Here is a 13,459-nt window from a genome sequence, read left to right as displayed (position 1 = left end):
ACATCTGCAGATGCAAATCAAAAAGCATTGTGCATGCACCATTCATGACGTCGTTGAACTTCATCAAGTAGTTCAGCAAAATGTTATACACGTTCTTATAATTACCTAACATTTAAAACAGTAGCACACTTGGCATGAAAAATAGCTACAGTATGTTTGACGTGCTTCCAAATAAACACTTCATGTGGCTGCCAAATTAAATATACAACTTACAGCAAACACTGGCAATAATATGCTGTTTTAGTCAGAGTCGGAAATTAGAAGCATGGAGCAAAATGTCAGTAACATCCTGTGGATTAGAACCAAGAAGAAAATGACTTATGTATTTCTTGTCTTGTTAACGTCCTAATATTTCTTGATTTTCTATTTACTGACCCCCGTGGACTACTGTAGTTGTTTTTTATGAGAATCTACAGTGATCGTTTCTACATCCTCAGTCAGAAAAGGATCCACAGTGAGTCCACACTGCTGGACTTAGTTGAGGGGAGAGATTCTTGATGACTAACTTCTAAAACATGTCCTGTAGTTTTAAACTTTAGTAACAGAAGTTGTTGTAGCGTTTACATGCCCTTTGGTTACATCACATCAACAGGATGTGCAGCTGAACACTCCTTCAGTAAATTTCCAGCAGCACAATTACAATCAAACTGCCGAGGCAGTAGGGTTGGGCATCATTTGGATTTTAACGATTCTGATTCCAATTCCAATTCCGGTTCTTATCGATACTCGATTCCGATTTTTTGAGGGATGGAGTTGAAACGGGTCACATGCCTATTTTCACAAATAAGAGGAAAGTTTTATTTTGATGCATTGGTGGTTTGCAGTTTAACAGGGCTTTTTCAACGTAAAATAAAGCCACACTAGAGCACCGCTTATGTGCTCCAAGGCTGCAACACAACAAGTGCCTGGCTGCTTCGGAAACCAAAACTTGCGCATATTATACGATTCTGCTGGAATTGTAATTTTTGACACGATTCCAAGTAGGAATCGGTTCTCGATGCCCAACCCTACGAGGCAGGTTTGTGACTATGTGCACAAAACACTGGCTGATAGTAGGCTCATCACTTTGCAGTCAGCGTAAAGGGACAGTGAGGTAACCACCCTGATAGTTAATTCATTTTGAGGTTATTTTCATGATTGCCAGGTGAATTGATGAAAGGTGTGGTTGTTGCAGTTCAGGGTGCACAACTGTAATAAGGAAAATTCTAATTATATGGAATTCAGCACCTAATTTCACTTTTAGTGTGAAGTCAACAAATAGTTCTCATCCACTGATGTATAAGCGGCTGCAGCTGTGGCTCAGACTGAACAAAGGACTGGAAGAAAATATTGGCGGGTCGGTTTTGCAAAGGCAAAGTCATCAAGGCAAGCAGCACCATTAACCCATTCAATATAATTTGACTTTTAGTTTTTATCATTCACATCGAATGCAGCAAAGATGTGTGAATAAAACCGAAACAAACGAATTCCTCACTCCACATTGCACCCTGTATAAATATGGTAAAGTTGGCCTACATTTTCTATGCCTGAGGAAATATGGCCTTGATTAAATTTTAGGTAACACCTCCTCTTAACCCACAAGCTCGTTCAGACGCAGGGATGACAGCTTTACTAGAACAGGCTTATTTCAGCTACAATAGATCAGGGTTGTAAATTAGCACCAGCCACCAGCCAAATGCTGTAAAATACTGTATGCAAGTGGATGCTAGATTTGCTTCACCAGCAAAAAAAAACCTAAATGTTATCTATTGAGTAGCTGGTAGATTTTGGGACAAAAAGGTTCATTTTCAACTTTGCAATAGACGTGCCTTCTTGTGTGCAAATGTGGTGATGCAGTTTTGGTACCACCCAATAAATGGGAGGAGGTGAAATGGCAAGCTAATTGCACTGATAGAATCAGACATAATAAAGCTACTGTTGTAGCAACAGGTCTGAGTTAGGATGTGCCACTGTGCCGAAGATGTACTCAGAGCTGCAATGTGCTTGCAATGTGTGACTTTAGGATTTCTGTCAAAATGGGAATAAACTCCCACACAGCTTGGAAATGCAACCAACGGATTTCTAAATATTCTCTGATGAATTCTCATTTAAATATCATTAACACCTGTACAATACTTTGCCACTAAAATACAACAATACAGCTCACTATAACTTCAAAACTTCCTGAAGTTGAATAGAATTCTCTCTAAAAAAGGCATTTAAGCACAATTAGTGTTGGTTTTATTAGTCCCTCCAGAAAATCGCGATTATGCGATCGCATAATTCAATGCATAATCAGCCAAAGTTCGCATATTTATGCGGGGGCCGCATTTTTTCAAATACGCCACACTTTCTCCGCATAAATTGCCGATTTCAGCGCAGAAAATGCGGGGCTTGCATGATTTCATAATCCCCACATTTTCGTTGCAAAAAACTCACATATATCTTAGTAGAAAGTTGAAAAATGTTGCGTTTACTTCACACAAGAGCAGCCATTTTCCCCTGTTGCCATGGGAACGTTATGAAGCGACGTAATTGCGCAACGTGAACTTCATCGAAAAGCAGGGTGTTGGAGGTTGAATTTGACATGAATTTGACATGTACTTTGAGTCTCTTAAGTTGGTATCCAATAAGAAATATTTTCTTATCTGATATTATCTGAAATTTCTTTTAGTGCTCCTGCTGTCTACATTATTAACGATTTTTGAAAGTCTGTCTCTTTTGTATCTTTTATTTCCCTCTATTTTGACTATTACTTTTATTTTTACTTTCATATTATATTATTTGTATATATTTTTGTATGTTATTTGTTTACGTATTGCGATGAATATCTGTAAACTATTTTTTGAAATAAAGTATAAAAAAAAAAAAAAAGCAGGGGGAATCACTTTTTTTTCTCTTTTTCATCAAACCACAGTTTTTGCAAGTTCCCGCAATTTCATCGCATAAATATCCCGCATATTCCATCGCATTTTTTAAGAAAACGTGCCGCATAATCAAGGATTTTTGCCCACAACAATCACAAACTAACTCCGCATTTTTCTGGAAGGACTGTTTTATACAGTGTTTATTTCAGGACTACTGCCTTGTGTTAACCTCAGACACATCTGCCAAGACAGACCTATGACCAGCACCTTCCATCAACAACAGGCTAACCTGCACTCCATACAGTTAATTAAGTGGCATTTCAAGTGGATATCAGAACAATTACCTCTATTTACAAAGCTAATAGCATAATAGTGAAGAACACACCACAATGCAGTTTTGCCTAATTTATCAACAACCACAAAAACATTTACTTTTATATAACATCCATAAAAAGTACTCCTCCTTTCAGTCCTCAAATCATCTCAACAAACGGTCAAACGAGCATTGCGTGACCTAACAGGTCACAGCCACAGGGCCTCAATGTGAAGCCAAGCTAGCATAATGCTGCTCATGTATCATTAACTATCATGTTGTGGTGTGAAATGAGAGCATGAAGCCAAAGTTTGTGTAGGTTTCGTTATGGTATGTATTACCTTTCAACAGCTATTACGTCAGGTCAATGATAAAGGCTTACTGTATGCACATTTAAATACAGAGCTGAGAAGATACTCTCCAACATCAAACGACTAACTTTGGTCTAAAAAAATTAATGTTTGTCACCATTTCTAGCATACATATTTATCAATGTTTAGCAAACATGTACTGTGACAGATCTATATTGATATTGAATAAAACATATTAGTCCTAAACCTTTGCAAAAGTCTAACTTTTTGAATCTTTAAAAATGATTTAATGATTGACCACCACTTACAGTTGGTATGCCACGTTGATATGCATATCAATGTGTAACCCCAACAAGCTTAGATAGTGCTGAAACTATAAGCAGACGCACAGAAAACTAATCGCCAACATTTAAGTCACTCATACTTACTGCAGGAATTTGCATATTAAGCCAGAAAGATCGCAGCACTATACCAGGTATCTTTTCTCTAGCTGTCCGCTATTAGTGAGGCACTGACATAACCAGAACTCCTCACTGTAGAGTCAGGTCATAAAAAAAATGCTCCGCCTGAGCTGTAGACAGTCTACTAGTGAAATTACTCTCACAAAAACCTTTCAGGTCAACAAGTGTGCCAGTGTCTTATACGCCATCATTCCTCCTTAAAGGGGTGACAGAATGATTATATAGAGTATTTCACACTGTTCCTTATGGTCTCCTAATGGGGTATGTAACATTGGTTGGGCTGAAAATGGCCTGGTTGATATTGTATGGGCCCTTATGCATCCCTGTGTTTTGGCCCTATTTGTAACAAGAGTTTTTCTTCCAAATATGGTATGCTCGTGAATATTTAGATGAGCTGCGCGCTGATTGGTTGAGCGAATTGCCATAGGCAGACATTAGAGATGCGCGCTGATTGGTTGAGTGAATCCCCAATACACACACATTAGAGAAGCGACAGAAGCTCATATTCCAGACACTGCAATGTTTCATTACCAAATTGACTTCTGAAATCAATATCAGTTGAGAAATCAACTATATAAAGCTCAAATATGGGCCGTTTTACGAAAATTGATGGCTAATTGCAAATATGGTGGCGTCGGACTTCAGCGGCGGTGCTGCTGCCTCGCCGCCCGGCCAGCCTTCCTTCACAGAGCCCGGCCTGCTGTGAGCTCCGTTAGGCTGGCAGCCCTGACAGAGCTCCAGGGTCTGTAACTCCCCTCTTCCTGCTAGCTAAATGGCCCGTTGTGTGAGAGTGAGAGCGCGGTCAGCGAGCTTGTTACACCAGCAATCTCTTACTACATGTTACACACGTCACGCCACTTAGCTATACAACATATACCTAAATGTCTTATAAAGCTTACAACGGCGTCCGATTTCAAGTTAATTAATATTTGTGAAGTTTAGCTAGGTGTTTCGTTAGTTGCGACTATCCCTTCAATCCTATCTATGTGTATCTACAAATCACAGATAGTTAGCTTCATTTTTGGTCGTAATTCGAGTATATTTACAGTTTGAATTTCGTCACGCCAGTTATACAATATCTAACTAAATGTTTTATAAAGCTAACAACGGTGTCCGATTTCAAGTTAATGAATATTTGTGAGCTGTAAGGGTTTCGTTAGCTGCAACTGTCCCTACAATCCTATGTGTACAGATTGCGGCTAGTTAGCTTCATTTTTGGTCGTAATTCGAGTATATTTACAGTTTGAATTTCGTCACGCAACTTAAACATCTAACTAAATGTCTTATAAAGCTAACAACTGTGTCCGATTTCAAGTTAATGAATATTTCTGAACTGTAAAGGTTTCGTTAGCTGCGACAGTCCCTACAATCCTATGTGTACAAGATTGCGGCTAGTAAGCTAGCTTCATTTTTGGTCGTAATTCCAGTATATTTACAGTTTGAATTTCATCACGCCAGTTATACAACATCTAACTAAATGTCTTATAAAGCTAACAACGGTGTCCGATTTCAAGTTAATGAATTTTTGTGAATTCCAGAGGAATTCTAAGAAGAGGTATAGCTAGCTATAGCTCCATCCAGCCGCAGGCTCTATCAATGAGACTTGCGGACAAGAGGCGTGTATTTCACCGATCGTTTGTTTAAATAACTCAACACATTATAATTACACACATTATAAGATTGACTGGAACCTGTGGTAAGAGATTGCTGGCGTAACAAGCTCTCTGACCGCGCTCTCACTCACACACACCTGGCATTAGGAAGAGGGGAGCTGCAGGCCCTGGAGCTCTGTCAGAGCACCAGCGTTTAGTAGTCCATTTGCCAAAAACCAGTGACTTTGCGCGGATATGGAGTGCTGTGGGCTGCCAGTCGTAACGGAGCTCAATCGAGCTCAGAGAAGGCCGGGGTGTGTGAAGGAAGGCAGGCTGGGCGGCGAGGCAGCAACACAGGCAGCACCGGCGCTGAACTCCGACACAGTCGGACAAAATTTGCAATTAGCCATCCATTTTCGTAAAACGGCCCATATTTGAGCTTTACATAGTTGATTTCTCGCATAAAAAAGTTTCAGAAGTGAATTTTGTAATGGAATAGCAGAGATCTGCGCGACCTAGATTCGGAAGACTACCTGATCTCAGGTCAGTTGTGTAGCCTATGTAAATGTTGAGGTGTGACCGTTCTCTTAATACACCCATGGGCTGACAAAAGGTTCTGGTTTTTGGGAGGTTGACGTCAACTTCCAGCTTTGTTGGGATTCGCCCGTTTTCAGCGGCAGTTTCAAAATATGAGATTTTCATAGTAAAGGGGTGTCAGTGGGACTTTGAGCTTCTATGTATGTCGTATTTACCCACCGAACTGTCGTTATTCAACTATGACAGGGTAAAATCGGTTTTGCATTCTATCACCCCTTTAAGGCCAAGCCAGCCACACCCCTCTCGCTTTTTACTTGGTGAAAGCAAAACTGGTCTGTATAGAGTGTGTGTGTGTGTGTGTGTGTGTGTGTGTGTGTGTGTGTGTGTGTGTGATAAATCACTTGTCGTGACTGAGGCAGAGATGCACTTCTTGTGGCTTGTTGCTTAGTAAAGCATGCTTATTGAATAATGTATGAGACAGAGCATTTTTCCTGTCAATGAACCTTTTACAGGTAAAAAACTGAAGTTTATATTATCCAACATAATGTTACTGCAAAACACAGACTTACTATATTGTATATCGCATTATACTTTGCGTTAAAGCAAGAATAACTAGGATACTTTGGGAACATAACATTTGGAGAAAATATACTACTAATAATAACGTAGTCTTGTGAATAAAAGGGACATTTCATTCCCTTGTTTGTTGACATTCTTTAAATAATTGTTTTAAGAAACATTTAGCAACTAAAATGAGCTTTGTGGAGAGTACAGCGGACACAAAAAACAGAACCAATATATGGAAACCAGGGCTTGACAATAAGATTGATTCATTTGGCAACCATTTCGTGGCCTCTGGTTGCCCCCTTTGGCAACCACGTGATCAATATGCATGTTTTTTTTTTTTTTTTATTATAAAAACAAATCAAAACCTACAAAACTGGAAAATCTTAATAATAATAATGTTTTATTTCGTTGTCTCCGTAAAGTTTAAACACTACGTTCGTGCGCAACACAACATTTCACACACACGCGCGTTTGCTGTGAAAACATACAGGCAACGCAATTTTCTGTTCATGTTAACGCCGCATGTTAAAATCCGGTGCTTATTTGGCACTAGTGCCCGTCAATCTCATTACGGTGCCACCCAGGGGCGTAGCACAAAATTCTGGGCCCTGTAGAAAGGCATTTTCTATGGGCCCTCTCCCCACATCCACAGCTATTCATTCTATCATCTTTTTGGGCCCTCCTCACATGAGGGCCCTGGGTACTCAGTCCCCTTTCCCTCCCCAGTCTGACGCCCCTGGTGTTTCGCACCCCTATTTGAGAGGGATGGGAAATTATATTGCAAGCCTTTACCTTATTGCTTCATTATTACATACCAATATATAGTTTGTGGTTCTGAAACGTTAGAGGTAATCATCTGCAAAAATTGGTAAGCACCCGATGACAATTACCATAACTGATTTTAAAGCCTATTGAGTCTTGCCTGACTACAATCAATGATGTAGCCTGGGGTTTGGAGGTATTTACTGACCATAAAGGCTAATTTAGCTCCAATGGCTCCGCAGCAGCAGCACTTCAACGGCTGTCAGCCCACAATAAAGCTACTCTAAACATAGTCTATCCTCAACGTTCCACTTCCGGGATTGCTCCGTTGCCAACGGAATTTCCGCCGAATTTCACTCATTTATGCCGGATATCCATTGCCTTGGGCTTCCTTTGTGTTGGCATTTTAAACTCCGGTCAAATTTTATGAGGACTATGGTTAACCTTTTCTCAGATCTCTGCAGGGTAAATCCAGACAGCTAGCTAGACTATCTGTCCAATCTCTATCAGAGTTTTCTGTTGTACGACTAAAACATCTTTTGAACGTACACATGTTCCACCAAAACAAGTTCCTTCCCAAGGCTATTTTGCAGCGGAACCCCGGCTTTTCCCGTCCCAAAACAATTGTGATTGGTTTAAAGAAATGCCAATAAACCAGAGCATGTTTTTCTCCCATCCCAGAATGCTGTGCGGAATAGCCATACCCTCCTCCGCAGTGCCGCATGGAGGAAGGTCTGGCAAAGCGAGACTACAAGCTATTAAGGCTAGGAAGACACAACATGTAATTAAGTAAGACCACCACCCCAGTCCCCAAATCTCCAGCCCCAAGATAACACATCTCGGACTGGTCAATTGAATGCAGAGAGGCCAAACCAATATAAACCCTCCATCTGGTAAGACAGTGAGGAAGACCCCAAAATTGTCAAAGTAACAAAGCGATGCAGGGGTTAGTAACTAATGTAACTGAAAATAGTAATCGCATTACAGTAATGTGTTCCTACCCAATATTGGCTGTAACCTGCTATGTGATTTTGTATATTGACGTGTAAAATGAGTGTTTAGCTGGTCTTAACTTTACTTTCACAGTCTGTGCCAGCTGTTTTCCTTATCCACACAAACACATGAGAATCACTTTCAGATTCATCCACTCTTTTCCAAAAGCTTTATTTTTTTTAAGAGTGAAAAAACCCAAGCTTAGTGGGAATAGAAACCCAAAACAGAGAGAAAAAGATCAAATTTGGCCCTCTTTGAGTAAAAGTAGTGTGATATTGCTTTACAGCACAAAAAAAGGAAGAGTTTGCCTTCCTTCCAGCGTAAATGGGAGCTAACAGCAGATGGTTGAAGGTGTGAAAAGCTGATGATGTAAAAATCACTTCCTAGAACTGATTTATCTATTCAGAAAAGCAAAAGAGAAAAGTAATACCAGTAATATCAGTTAGAGACTAAGAGAAAGACTAACAACCACCTTGATTATGGTCTAGTTTGTTTGCAGTAATCATATCAAATTTCACAATTACATTTTGAAATGAGTGATTACACTGATCAAATACAAAAAAGAGGATTTATTTTCCTGCAACCACATACTGTACAAGGTAAAACTACTCTTAACACACAAACACAAACACACACACACACACACACACCCTCTCTAGTATCCTGTCACCACTCACAGATGGTGGGGTTCCCCTCATTACTCGGGCCACTTGCTGAGAGAAGGGGGGCGGGAGGGGCTTGAATGGCCCAGGGGAGAAGGAGAATCATGGCCGACAAGGATTACGACAGAGAGATTAGCCCATGGGGAGATGGAGAGAGGGAGAGAGGGAGAGAGAGAGAGAGAGAGAGAGAGAGAGAGAGAGAGAGAGAGAGAGAGAGAGAGAGAGGAACAGGCTACACAGGACCTTGAAATTAATGTGGTCCCTCTGGCTTTAGGCATCAGAAATGACATGCTCCTGTGTGAATGCCTATTGTAGGGAGGGATGTATGGTCTTTTATGTGCTTAAAGTCTAATAACCATCTCTCACACACCCACACACACACACACACACACACACACACACACACACTATCAAGCCGGCAGCTGCAGCAGAAAAAAAAAAAAAAAATCAACTACCGTCCTCAAATACAATAGCACTCTTTGAATCTCAACATGTGCTCTCCAGTTTTTTTTCTGGTTTTAGCTCCATTCTCTGTCTTCTCACCTCCCTGAACAAAGGCAGCTGGGCTATCATACACACATTACAACCAGTGAACTAATAATCAGCAGAGTTTAAAAATGACAATGACAAAAAGCATCTGCACCTGCCCAAACTGATCGACCAGTAACGACGAAATGACAGATCTGCAGCAATAAAACAACCTGGTAAGTGGTTTCTATCCACGAGTGCCAAAGAGAGTGTCAAGGACACACTCCTCAAGTACACACCCATGTGACTGTGTCCTCGAGTGAAATCCACAGAAAGCACGTAGACCTCAAATCACATCAAGTCTGTTTACATGTTAGTCCCGCCAATGCAAACTGACTGACATACTACTTGGAGGAATTGACCACAGGCCATTTCTGATTTTCAGCTCTGTTTGCTCAAGATAGATAGATAGATACTCAAAACACAACAACTATGCCCAATATAAGTTTATTTAAAAGTAAAAATTTTTAAAAATAAAGTATGCCCTTTAAACATGTGCATGCATACAATGTGCAAAGTGGATGTGCACTGGGTGTGCAAAATGGAGGTTATTATAAGTTAAATTGTACAAAAGATGTATTGCACTTTGCCTCAGCAGCCTGCAACATAGTGGGGAAGAGTGAAAAAGTTTAATGGCCACTGGTAGGAATAAAAATGACCTCCTGTGCCGCCCGGTGGAACACCTTGGGGGTATGAGTCTTTGGCTCCTCTACTCAACCAGCATGTTGTAGAGGGGTTGGGACTGGGAGGGGTGGGACTGGGAGACGTTGTTCCGAATGCTAACCAACTTGGACATCGTCTTCACCGTCACCGCCTCCAGAGTCCAGCTCAACTCCCTCCTCCAATCACTGAGATCACTAACTAGCTCGTTAGCGTATCTCGCCCGCATGCTCCGTCTGCAGCACACAGCAGCATAGAAGCTGGCGCTGGCCACCACAGACTGGTAGAACATTTGCAGCATCCTGTTGCAGACTTGAAGCCTCTGAGTCTTTCACAGGAAGTAGAGCCGGTTTTGGCCCTTTTTGTGGAGGGCCTTTGTGTTTTACAGCCCACTCCAGCCTGTCGTCCAGGTGTGAACCTGTATCAATGGATACAGGGGGTTAAATGTTTTTAATTCAGTCAGTAGCATTCGTGTGAGATCATTATTTCAAATCTATGCGTGCTTTAGGTTAGGGCTGGTATAGTACTGAAGCAGTTGATTTGTCAACAACAATTTAGATAATAGATCAATCACTCCAAGCCTACAAGTCAGTAGTCGAGTAACAACACTAAGAGCCTTTAGCCACGCTAGCATCTCTGTGAGGCTGTACTTAGACATACTTTCAGCTAAATGCTCATCATGCCTACACGCTGATGTGTATAATTTTTACCATGATCACCATCTTAGTTTTAGCATGCTAACATTTGCTAATTAGCACTAAACACACCAACCAAAAGACACACCAACCCGACGGCTGACCATCGGCAGAAAAGACAGTCGGACTGATCAGTTGGCTCCCGTCTCTCAAAAAAAGTGCCTCGGAACACACCGAAGCATCGCCGACTTGAGCGTACGTTCTGCGCGTGCGCGAGACGTAATACGTCTCCATAACAGCAGGCGCCGCTAATCTGTATTGTCGCCCAAAAATTAAAACGGAAATGACGGAACATCTCTCTAGACCTAGTAAACACAGAGCATGCTGTCGTCACTCATTGTTTTCATCAGAGAGTGTTGATAGTAGCCAAGAAGGATCGTTGTCATTAATCGCTGAACGGAAGAAAATACGATGGCTAGTAATAAGAAGATACTGGCGTTGTCAGCTCTCGGGCTTCTTGTGGAAGAAGCACTGATTCGCTAGTCGAGGGCTAGCACTCCACCAATCAGATTGGTCAGAGTCCGACTGCCAACTGGCCAATTCAACAAGTCAAATCGGCCAAAATGGACGCCGACGGCTCCTCCTCCGACTGATGACGGCACATAACACACCGAACAGACTCGAGTCACCGGCCTCACCAGACTGTCCGACGGCCGATTATCGGGTTGGTGTGTCAGAGCCTTAAGACTGATTGTGAGGGAATTCTACTCTTATACTATTACTTCAGACTCTTCAACTCTTTTTGTGAGATTTCCACACACAGGTAATACATTATCGTACTGAATTATCACCCTACCCTAAATCAAAGTTTTTAAAACATGCAGACAATCCCCTCTCCACTTACAGACACACTCATACAAATTAGGCTAATTTTACTCCCATGATTCAAGCTGGAGCCTATAAATAACTATTTTAATTATTCATGGGAGAAAATGTGTGTTTTAAGATCATAATGGATCTCATATTCATTGAAGGAGTACCAGGGCCACTGGCTGTAAGCTGTACAAGATAAATAATTCCAGATGAATAATTCAAATCATTATAATGAATAAATGGAAGGTAATTATCCTGCTCCAAGTAGCAGCCTGTGATTCAACGTAAGCACGAGGCGACAGAGATAAGAGGGGTTTCCCAGAGTCAATGAGGGACAATTACCTGCTTTGAAGAGATGCGAGGGAGAGGAGACAAAACACCAGTAAAAACTAATGATGAAGAGAGCCTCTCACACATGACATTATCTACTTATAGAGCGTGTTTCAGTGTGTGTGTGTGTGTAGGTTTTAGTGGCCAGTGGCTAAGCTGCAGATGTACCGAGGAACATTAAAGGTTTGGGGAAGAGATGCTCCCTCAGCCTGACTGAAAGGCCTTTGTGGGGAGTCCCTGACCAGCCCCTCCCGAGCTGCACAGGAGAGATGACGAGGATGAAAGGGAGGACAGGACGGAGAGGGAGTCCACCAACATCTCTTTTGTTGTCCATCTGCTGTCTTAGCCGTTCCGCCATTCTCTTGACAAGCTTAACCCCCCCACACTGCTGTCACAGGTGTAAACCCCACAGTGAAGAAGAAAAAAAAAAAAAAAGTCCTCACTGAGCTCCCCTTAACATGGGTGCATTGGTACTTGAGTTTTCTAATTCAATTGAGAGGAACGCTACAAAAGAGCACCTTCAAATTATAGAGAGTTCCCGTTTCTTTAGGTTTAAAAAGTATTTTCCACTTTGGACATTGAGCGTTGCTACCAGCCCTCAGTGAACAAAAGAGCCTTTATCTTGCATGTACTATAGAAATGAATTGTACTTTATCAATGGCCAGGTTAAATGTAATATCTTCCTATCATCCACAAGAAATGAATTTTAGCTGTGAGTATTACTATAATACATCTTCTGCACCACTGTCACTTTCCTGACAGAAGCCAAGTCTGTAACGCAGGAACAGAGAAACTGCACAAATATTTTGAAACCTAAAAATAAATTCATTCGGGACGGCAGCCTATGCTTGGATGAGGAAGCATTTCTCACTTTGCTGGAGATCAGGACACACAGTCATCACATCACATTCCCCGTTTAGCATGTGGACTATATAAAAAACAAATTTAATATTTTTAATGATGAACCTATGCTAACTACTGACTTTTTCGAGTCATGCTTCAGGATCACAATCTCATGCTTTTCAATTTCTGGTACGCATTTACTGCAAACCACATAGGCAGCTAATGTGAAATTTGACAGCTTTTGATCTTCTGAGATAAAAATTAACGAAACAGTTAACGAGATTTCGGTCACAGGCGATCCACTCTGCCCGCCCTGTTTGCCATCATGACCTGGATAGGCAGCTAAAAATGTATAGACAGCTGAATAGCGACTACACGTGCACCCATGAAGCCCTATAGAACAGTATGCTAGTATGAATGTGCCAAAGTTGGTCTACAGGACTACTGAATATATACAAGAGAAGAATAACAAAAGCATTTAAGAGGAGATGTTTGATATCAGAAAGTGATTCATTTCTAATTAGCTGATATACTGCGAGGCAATAT

The 13,459-nt window shown here is 41.2% G+C and overlaps 1 protein-coding gene across 1 annotated transcript in view; it reads right to left on the bottom strand.

The window, feature by feature from the left end:
* nudt14 (nudix (nucleoside diphosphate linked moiety X)-type motif 14) overlaps window positions 1–13,459 on the bottom strand; it is a 29,487-nt gene that overhangs the window by 14,127 nt on the left and 1,901 nt on the right. The gene's annotated exons all lie outside the window — the stretch shown is intronic.

This window comes from Perca flavescens, chromosome 18, assembly GCF_004354835.1.
Source record: "Perca flavescens isolate YP-PL-M2 chromosome 18, PFLA_1.0, whole genome shotgun sequence".
Taxonomy (NCBI): domain Eukaryota; kingdom Metazoa; phylum Chordata; class Actinopteri; order Perciformes; family Percidae; genus Perca; species Perca flavescens.
Note: the sequence above shows the minus strand (reverse complement) of the source record. Positions and strands in the feature narration are given on the sequence as shown.